Below are 11,127 nucleotides of genomic sequence, written 5' to 3'. Positions count from 1 at the left end.
GAAGAAAATATATTCTTGAGTAAAAAATAAAATTTGTCACCAACACTTTTTATTGTCTGCGAGTTTCCCGGCACATTTATCTGAGTTCCACACGGTTGGATTCCTACCATTGTTTTGGTTTAGGTTTGTCCAATTCCTTTTGTTCTTCTAGAACGTCTCATTCTTGATGTCTTGTTGACTATCAGTGGTGCATCCAGAAATTCTTATATGGGGGTACGAAAAATAATTACAACGTTATAAAGTTTCAAAATTCGGCTAATTCTTTTTATTCACTTTATTTTGCTTTCACAAATTTTCTGTACTTTTCAAATACAGTTTCTTTTTTTCATCAAAAAACTTCATATTAAATAAAATAAATAAATTATTCACTAGAAATATAAATATCGATGCTTTGTTCGGAATATATTACATAGAGGTTAATTTTATAAATTTTTAATAACGATACTTAATTTCATAAACATCTATTAAAAATAAAGTAATTATTGGAAACTAAATACTACAAATAAAAAAATTAAATTTGAAAAGAGCATGTTAGTTTGTATTGAATTAATACAAATTCTAGAAAAAGTTTGGAGAAATGCATGAAGAGAATATCTATTAAAAATAAAGTATTTAAGAAAATTAGGAGTGCCACAAATTGAGTTGAAAAAGAGCATTATGTATTGAATTAATACAATTGGAGGTTAAATAATTATTTAAAAGTAAATATGAATAAAAAAAATTAAATTTGAAAAGAGCATGAGAGAACATCTATTAAACATAAAGTATTTAAGAAAATTAAATAGAAGTTCAACAAATTGAGTTGAAAAGAAAAGAAGAATTATGCATTAATTACTAATACAAATAGAAGTTCAAAGGAGTAGCGCATGTGGCGAGGATTCGAACCTAGGCCTCCACGCAAAAATATTGCATCTTTACCACTTGGCTACTAATAGATTTTGTTAATGCAACACAACATTTTATATTAATCCAGAACATTTTGGGATACAGTTGTACCTCCGGTTTCCTATGTAGATACGCCACTGTTGAGTATAGTTGGAGCACCTAGTTTGGGCTGATAGTTAAGAAATTGTATGCCATTATATTTTTTTATAGTGGAAGCTTGTTTGGAGTTGGTCTCGTAGTTTTTCCTCGTATTAAGGTTTTCCACGGTATTACTATTATTTTGTTGCATTATCTGGTATTCTTTACTTGTTTGGTCCGGGTTGATTGTATTAGGAGAGATTCCCAACATTTTTTTCTTCCCTTTTATTAGAAAAAAAAAAAGAAAAACAATATAGTGCATTCAATTTGCTCATTGAGGTGTCGGCGTGCATATGTTAATCAAATTTTAAATTCCCATTATCATAATATTCATGAGGTTATTTTACCCACGCTGATTAAAATTTTTTGGTATTCTTTTACACTTCATTCAAAATCTAAATAGTTGATGAAATTTTAGGTTTTTAGACCAATTCCGAGCAGAAAGTTCACATCATTGATAATTTATCATCTTCTTGTATTAATAGTTATTATTTTATATTTCGTGCGTGACCAATTCGATATTAAATTAGTTGGAAATATAATTAGTTTAGGTTTGTTGAAGGAATGCAATTAATGGTCAAACCTATATAATTCACCGACTGCATCTCACAAGATTCATCACATAAAATTGAGTTTATTTATATCGATTGACATATGTCTTGTTCTTGCTTTTCATCAATTTGACCAGATATATATAAATAAATGCAATAATTCAAAAGTAAATGGACAAAAGAGGTCAGCCAAATCTACCACCGACGCATAAAAACTTTGTACACCTGCTTGTGCCTTTCCCTTTTCTTCTTAATAAAATTATTTGGTTGTTTGATTGAGTTAATAAATTTGAAAATAAATGTCAATTTTGGTCATAAACATATGACTAAAATACGATTGTACACACAATTGCATAGTATGGTTGTGAGTAGTATTAGTTTAAAATAATATTAATACAAATGTAAAAATCTATGAAACTTTGCATAGTATAGTCGTGAGTAGTGGAGTATTAATTTTATAAATAAAATAATATTAATACAATATTTAAAAATCTATGAAACTAAATGAAGGTTTGAGTTTCCCACTTTCAAGAACGAAAATAGAAGTTTGGGAACTTTATTCAACGTAATGCGAAGAGCAAGAATATCATAATCAGACAATTAAGAACTTAATTATATCCAATGATACATTAAAATATTAAATTATTGTATATAAAACGTTTTGCTAAGGGCACTATTCATGAGTATCCATATTTTTAATCTACTTTATTATTTTTTGTTCGATATATTGAAGTTAAAATAATATTTTAAAATTATTATGAAATATATGTCCTTAATTTTATAAACAATAGTATAAAATCAAAGCTCAAATAGTTCATTTTCGGTATAACTATAATAAATAAATAAAACAACAAATTGAGCTTTGCTTTTGTGTTATTTGTAGAATGAATATTGGTAAAAATAAATTTTAAAATACTAGAATTTAATATAATGCATAAAATAAAAAATAATACTGACATGAACTCAGTAAAATTAAAAACTGAGGTCCATAAATGATAAGTCAATCTTCATTATATTTGTTGATTCGATTTTGCATTTCTTTATGTTTTTGAGTTATACATTTACTTTTTTTTGGAGAACGTATTAATGACTCTTTAAAGATGATGGGTCAGTATAAATCATAAGAAAAACTAATCAAAATATAACCGTTTCCTCCAAAACAAATTTACAATAGCAGAAAAAGACAAATATTAAGCATTAAATGAAATAAAACTCTAGAAACTGAAAAGGGTGGGATCATCATAACATGTTTTCTATCCACTTCATGAGTATTCATTTTCATGTGAAATAGGTGTAATGAATGTGTTTTGTATTTGAATAATGAATTTTATATTAAATTTGTTTCTTTGTTGACACATAATTAAAATTTATGAGGTTTAACTATATGGATCTAAAGTGTAATCAAAAGTTTACACCTTTATTTATCTTTCCACCACAAATATTGTAATATCACCACTGAATTAACGATCCTTTTTCCTCATATATAATTTCATCGCCTATCTTATTTAATCATGGAATCATTTGATATAACGACGAAAATTTTCTATACTTTAAAGCTTTATTTTCGGTTGGTTTTATATTTAATAAACAACAGAAGTATGTAGTATATCACGCATAGATACACATAAACCAGTACACCACACACTAATAACCTAAATTTATTCATTTGGAAATTCACATTAAAACACATACACACTTACGAATTTTATGTTTCAAATATTAACTATGAATCTATGAATATAAACATGTCACGCTTATGAATTTTATAATTTCGAAAATCAACTATGAATCTATTTATCTATGAAAGGCTTTTTAAACTGGCCTTGTAGTATAAGATAAAATATTATTTTTAATTATTACTTGTCCAATCTATAAAAATAGACTAATTTTACTATTATGGTTCGTACTTTAAAATTAGACTAGTCTAAATAAAATTTTTTAAACAACTAAAACTAATAATAACGTGGAACCCTATTCCAATAACATTACTTCTATTACTTTTGCTCTTCCCCTCTCTTACATTACAAATTGCACATTAAAACTTGTGTTGTTTCAAGTGTTATTTTTATGGGATGGATGGAGTATAAGTTTAGAAGTTTATTTATATATTAGAAATCTAGAAATCTAGAAATTAAAGGTTATCTCTAAATAAGTCTCTTTAGGTTTGGAGCAATGTTGAATGTTGAGTTTAATTTAAAGACCGTAATTTAGCACATAGCCTTGTTAGGTGATATGTCTCCATACAACCACAAACTGTTTCCACTCCTCCAGCAATTGTAATTCTATCCAAGCCAATCGTCCCTACCATCGCCCCTGATTGCGATTACCACAATGTTTCATAGTTGCTGTATTCTAAATTCCTAATTTTCTCAATTTATGAGTACAAAATAGTTTGTCGTTGATAAGGCTCATTTCATGCATCGGTTTAAGGGTAAAATGTACGCTGCTTGATCGGTTTATCATGCAAAACAAGTGTTAAATGTGCAGGAATGCCACTTGACCAAGGCAGCAAGGCCAAACTGATCAAGCAAGTACAAAAGGCGATAAAAGGCCAAGAATCGGGGGAGTTGATCAAGGGGAGTGATCAAGCAGTTAGGCGGGGACCGCTGGCTTCTAGAAGAAGAACACTTGAGGAAATGAGCTGGATGTGGCGCACCATTCTGTTATCAAGGACAACGTTCTAGAAGGGGACACGTGCTAGCTTATGAAACGCAAGGACGGACCTGGGTCATGAATCTGTTACTCAAAAGCGTCGTCATTCTAGAAGAAAGACACGTAGCAATCAATGAGTCGCTCATTCTCAGCATGAGCGAATATTCCCTGTCAGGATCGTTATCCAGCTGGAGGCCGAATCGAGCTTATAAATAGAGGGTGTGCCATCACAAGAAGGAGGAGATCATTTACTTTCCGTCTAGTTTAGCTTAGTTTAGCTTAGTCCAGTTCTCTAGAATAGCTTAGCTTAGATAAAGTAATGCGTAGTTAGAAAGGGGAATTGAAGAAGCGCTGCAGAATACTTGTTTTCTGTCGGCGTATTCCTAAATTACCCGCCGAGATTCTTCTCGGTTTTACTTGCTTTCTTATTTTCCGAAGTATTAGCTTAGTTTTAATTTCACGCTGTATTGCTCTCACTTTAGTTTAATCAAAGTTATTTCATTTTCATCCTCGCATTTACTTTTCCGCTGTTACCTGCAATTTACTTGACCCAGTAGTTAAATCTCCGTTGATCAAGCTAACTAGTTTAATTCTACCTAGAGTAAAAACAGTAGTTAAAAACTCCCAAGTTAAAGCGTGGCACCCCCCTGTTCACTACTCACACACTCAACACACCAACTTCTCTGTGGGATCGACCCCGAACTTGCCGCTTTACTGTTAAAGTTGTGCAAAATTGGGAGTCTACAAATTACTTTGGTAAGGAAGAAAGAGCGAGAGCAAGACTGCATTGATCAAGTGGCAACGACATTTGCTAACTGATCCGACCGGTTCGGTTATCATTCCATATAACTTGATCCGCATTCTAATCGCGTTTTCGTCTCTTTCCAAGTCCTTCCAAAATGGCGCCGTTGTCGGGGAAGCATGGTGTTACTTTATGTTTGTGCGTATTGCGTATGTGTATATAGTCTTATTTCCTTGTTTTCTCATTCTGTTTTTCACTATTGTTGAGAAGGTACCAACGCGGTGGACACTGGAATCATCCCTTTCTATACAGAGAGACTAACGCTCATTGGAGAGTCCAGGAAGCCGGCGTTGTCACCACTCGTTACAGAGCAGCATTAGAAGCCGCAGCAGCCGCTGAACAGAACACACAACCACCACCATGAGAGATGACCCTTGTCGCTGACGACTCCGGTATCTGATCTCTGCACGCTCATGATGAAAAGGAGCCCACACATGCCATTGCCGCTACTCTTGGGATGCGGACCATCGCGATCAAATCAGGAGTACTGGCTGTTTTGTCCCACTTTTACGGTCTTTCAAAAGAGTGTCCGTACGCATTTCTGGAGGATTTCTGCCGATACTGTGATATTCAGCCTGTGCCGGCTGGATCCACATACGAAGATTACAGGCTCAAAGCTATTCCCTTCGTTTTAAAGGGCGATGCGTGTGTCTGGCTGTCAAGGCTGCCAGAAGGATCCATGAGGACTTGGGCCTAATTCCGCATGATTTTCCTCGACCGCTTCTTTCCAGCATCAAAGACGAGTGCCCTCAAACGGGAGATTACTGAAGCCAAACAGGAGTACGATTAGCCCCTCGGTCAATATTGGGACTGATTCCAAGGGCTGCTTCAAGCATGCCCCAACCACAAGCTGGGGGAGGGGGAGATCTACTCGATCTTCTATGGCGGATTTACGGTGGACAGCAAAAATGACCTCAACCTCGCAGCTCAAGGGGATTTCTCGAAAACCCCGTTTAGCCAAGCCAAAAATATACTGGAGAGGCTGATCGAGGCTAAGCGGTCTTACGAGACATCTCGAGGCCAGTATAGAAGAGGGGCAGTGCATGTAGCAGAGGCGCGCAATGACGAAAAGTTGGAGGCTCAATTTGAGCAAATGGAGAAGAAACTGCAGGAGGCAGTAGAGAAAGCAAGACCGCCACCACCACCTGCACCAAAGGAGACACAATATGTGCCGCAACCGTCCCCACCAGAAGAACATCATTATTATTACTGTGAGTTCCCCCCTGAGGTAGAGCCACAAGCCCAAGTGAATGTTGTAGGTCATTGGAATGCGAATGGGAACTGGATCCAAGGGAAGCAGAGAGATGCTCCGTGGAGGGACCACCCAAACTTTAGGTGGACTGATCAGAATCAAAGCCAACCATCCCCCACGCAGCCCTTACAACTCACCGAGGGCCAGCCCAACTGGTATGCTCGGATCCAGGAGAGGCCGAACACTGGAGGGAACAAATTGCAGGGCGGTCAGGCAGGATCGTCAAGAGGACCTCAAGGGAACTGGTCAAGTGGAGGACAACCTAACTGGTCAAGCCGACAACAGGAAGGAGAGTGGGGGTACCAGCACCAAGTCCCTCAGTTTGGCAACCAGGGAAGACAACCAAATGATCATATGGTGAACTATGTCCCACATTACCAAAGAGGAAACCCGCAGAATCACTTCCAGCCAGAGCAGTATGGACCTTCCGGCTACTATCAACAAGGCCATGGAGGAGGTCGATTTAATCAGCGATATAACAAACAGCAATTTGAAGGTCCAGGAGATGTGATGATCCCGCATCAGCCCCAAGACGCGATGCGAGAAATACAAGAGACTCAGAAAGAACAGAGGGCTGCACTCGAAATGCTTACAAAGTAGTTGTCCAAGGTAGCCATGTCATTGGGCGAGCTGAGAGGGAATGAGGGAAAGCTCCCAACCACAGTGCAACAACCTACAGGGCGCGAAATGTCAATACAGTCTCTCTGAAATCAGAAACAATTTGTCAAAGCTCATCTGCAAGTTTTCCAGCACCTAGACTCAATCATAACGGAAGCCTTGAGTCCAACACCCTTGATCAAGTCACAAAAGGAAAAGAGTCTAGCACCCATAAACAGGTTGCTGGGAAGAAGAAGATGGACGAAGCAGAAAATGTGACTGGAGTGATCCAATCTAGTGATCTTCCACCAAAGGAAGCTGACCCAGGGGTATTTACGCTCCCAATTTCCATCAGAAATGTCCAAATGGCGCAAGCAATGTGCGATCTAGGGGCTTCCATCAATATTATGCCGTATTCTATATACGAGAAGCTGGAAGATGCTAAGCTTGTCAAAACTGATATGGAAATACAGCTAGCAGACGGGTCTTGCATCTACCCCGAAGGAGTTCTGGAAGATGAACTTGTCAAAGTAAACAAGTTTATGTACCCCGCCGACTTCTTCGTCATAAAGACGACAGAGCCGGGAGTGGAAGAGTCTGTTGGCATCCTTTTGGGAAGGCCATTCTTATCCACAGCCAGCACAGTCATCGACGTCCGCCAAGGGACGATGAAGCTGAGTTTTAATGGAGAACAGCTTACATTCGAAGTTGATAAAGCTGTGAGGAAGCCATAGGATAGCGAGAGCATTCAAACAGTAGACACTATCAGCCCTCGGAAACAAAAGTATCCGGAAAAGAAATCCTTTAAAGAACCACCCTCTGGTTCCACTGAAGGTGAACAGCTCAAGAGAGAGGCAGCAGAATGGTTTGATACGACGATGACTGGAGAAATGGACGATCAAGCCATTAGAAGGGCAATTATGAAATTTTGCCAACCGTCACAACCAACCGAGTCAAAAGAGGTTACCCAACTAAGAAGGGTCGAGAAACCACCTGACCAAGGCGCCCCATTGAAAGGAATGCTGAAGGAAGACCCATCGCCTACAAGGCAACTAATCTCCGCACCAGCATTGCCGATGACTCTCAAGAACCATACCAACCAGGCCAATAACAAACCAGTCAACCTAAATCTGCAGGAACAGGAAGGGGAAATGGAAGAAAAAACTAAGGCCGGATCAAGGGGTAGTCAAGTGGAAAATGCATGCCTTGATAGAAACTCATCCGGAGCTGTATATGCATCCCATGATAAAAAAGGGAGGGACGCCCCGCCCTGAGATTGGAAGAGTTCATGGTGGGGGAGGAAGAGTTACTCTTCCAGTGTCAACCGAAACTGACACCCAAAGGGCGGAATTCGATCTGGGCAAAGCCTCGAACAATCGAAGCAATGCACACGCAGGTAGTGAAACTCCCATACTCTACAGACCAGGAGGAGGTCAGAACCTTTTTAGGAGCCAGGATCCATAGAAGATTCATCAAGGTTTTCGCAAAAAGTGCCCAGCCCCTGACGAAGCTTTTTCCGAATAACATGAAGTTTGAGTTCTCTGATGGCTGCAAGGCTGCGTTCCCAAAGGACCGATTGATAAACTTTCCAAAAATACGTGCCCCCGACTGGAATCACCCCTTTGAGGTGATGTGCGATGCTAGCAATCATGCTGTGAGGGCAGTATTAAGTCAGATAATCCAAGGGGAGAGTTACGTTTCCCTCTACGTGTCAGAAACATTGAATCGGGGACAAAGGAGCTATGATGCGACCGAAAAGGAAGTGCTATCAGTAGTCTTTGCATTTGGAAACTTCGGACAATACCTACTTGGTTCCAGGATAATAGTGTATACAAACCAGGCGGCCGTCAAGTACCTCTTGGCGAAAAGGGGATCAAACCCGCGTTTGCACAGGTGGTTATTCCTTATACATGATTTTGAATGGGAAGCACTGGATAAGAAAAGATGTAACGACAGAGAGGTGAATCACCTGCGCTGAATTCTGCGAGAAGGAAACAGGGAAACCATTCCAGCCGATTTCCCTTAAGGGCACCTGCATTTAATCAAGTCACAATCTGAAGAACAACGGATCTACCAGAAAGGGAAAATTGATCAAAGCAAACAAAGAAGCTGGGGACAACACGCACAGAAAAGGACAGTGTTTGCAGATATGGTCGACTACTTGGTAGCAAGCGAGTCGACAGGAAGGGAAAGAATGGAGGCGTTTGTAGTGGGCGATATTCCACTACTAATGCCTAGCTCGCACCAATGAACAGGTAGAAGGAGTGATCGGGTACTCATGGGAAGTCTGCTTGATCAAGCGACAAATTCCAAATCTATTAAACTGATCAAGTAACATCCCATGGGAACCCGGTCAAATCCTTATTAGTGTAAATAGTTTTTAATGTGTTATTTTTATTTCTTAGAAAATTAAAAGTCGGAAGTGGAGGAAAGAAACTGATCAAGTGGAATTATGTGAGTCGTCATCTAGATTTAATGGTCCACGTGATCAGTGCAAATCGAATTTGATCGGTAGTACAGTGACTGAGTTGACAAAGGCAGGTGATGATAAGACGTGTGCAGTAATTAGAGAGGTGTCAGGCGGCGCCAACTGTCACAATGAAGAGACGTCTTGGAGAAAAGGAGGAAGCGTATCGGAGAAGCTTTGCCACCTGGCACTCTAAAAAGGTGCGCCTGCACGTGAAGAGTCGCACAAGTCTGAACAGACGTAGAGATCTCAAACTGGCAAGAATCTCAACAGTCGGGGTTGCAGTATAAAAAGGGTTTTTCGGATCTCACTTTCCATCAACTAACTTCAGAACCTTTGTGCTATCCTCATCTAATTCTCTCCAAGTTCAAATCACCCGAAATCATAATCAGAAAGAAATGCAGGGCAATCAACTCGAGACTCCCAATACTTCCTCATTTTCTTTAGGAGCCGGTATCAACAGTGATAATCAGAGATCCTTGTCACCACCCAGCCCACCAACCACCAGAACCCCATCATTGCCTCATAGATTCATCGGCCCACTCCAATATGTGGACCCGGCTGACATAAGGCGTATGGACTCCGTACTTAGAAAATTTCCCATCGGTGCTGACCCCGTGGAGGTTTACACCGCCCTCAAAGCTCGCCTAAGAATTTCTCGGTCTAAGGACCCCGCTTCGCCACCACCCGCAGAGGAGGATGACTACATCAAAAGAACGCGCCGCCGAACGATGGACCAACTGCTTCTTGAAGCTGAGGGTTCAAGGCAGCAAGTGGATGAGAAGAGACAAGCGCACCAAGGCACCAAGGCAGCCGTAGAAGCAAGCAAGACTGTGGAGGGCAGCCAGGTGAGAGCAGAGGAAGAGAGCAAGAGGAAGGAGGAAGAAAGTATCCTTCCTCCTCCCAAGAAGGGCCACCATACCAACCAAGGTATGGGGCATACTAACGTGCCAGCATGCTTCTCCCAGCGAAGGAGAAAAAGAATAAAAATACCAAGGAGAAGGAGCTCCGATGAGCACAAATGCCATGAAGGCAATAAGGAGGGCCTGTGAAATGGAGGCTTTTAGGAAGGCGTGCAATATCCCCTGATTCAACCATCTAGAAGGCAATAGTATCACCCTTAACTCTGTTTCTTTGTGTAAACTGTGTTTTGACTCCATTCTCACACTTAGTCCTGTGTATGGACTAAGTGTGAGAAGTTTATGGAAATTGTTGTCTGTTTTGCCTATGTGTTAAATTTTTCTATATTTGTTAGCATGTGTTGATCGCCGACACTGTCTCACACTTAGCCCAGTGTCTGGTTTAAGTGTGAGAAGTTTCCCTTGTTTGTTGTTGTGCTGTTGCCTGTGCCTAACTGATGCGAAGCATTTTTCCATATTTTTTCCCCTTCGTTCTACATATTTTTATACAAGTTATGACTCATTAACCTCCAAATACCTTCCTGTGTAGAGAAACCATTCTCCGTGATCTTCATCATCTTCATAACCTCCAGAGAGTGCAACAGACTGAGCCCCATGATCAGACTGACCACCGTCTGCAATTTGAAACAATTAAACTACCCACCCGGCCTGGTAGACAGTCCAACACCCGCCCGGGTAGCTTCTCTTAGGCGAGGAAACTCCAGTGGAAATCACCCGGCCGGGTGAATTTTACACCAACAAAACAGCCGGCCGGGTGAAATCTATAAAGCATGCGGAGTCCAGAACAAACACCCGGTCGGGTGTTTTAACATCACCAGAACACCCAGTCGGGTGAAATCCATGAGGTGTCCAGAATGCTTCGC

Source organism: Salvia splendens, chromosome 17 (assembly GCF_004379255.2).
Source record: "Salvia splendens isolate huo1 chromosome 17, SspV2, whole genome shotgun sequence".
Taxonomy (NCBI): Eukaryota; Viridiplantae; Streptophyta; class Magnoliopsida; order Lamiales; family Lamiaceae; genus Salvia; species Salvia splendens.
This window is presented reverse-complemented; position numbering follows the sequence as displayed.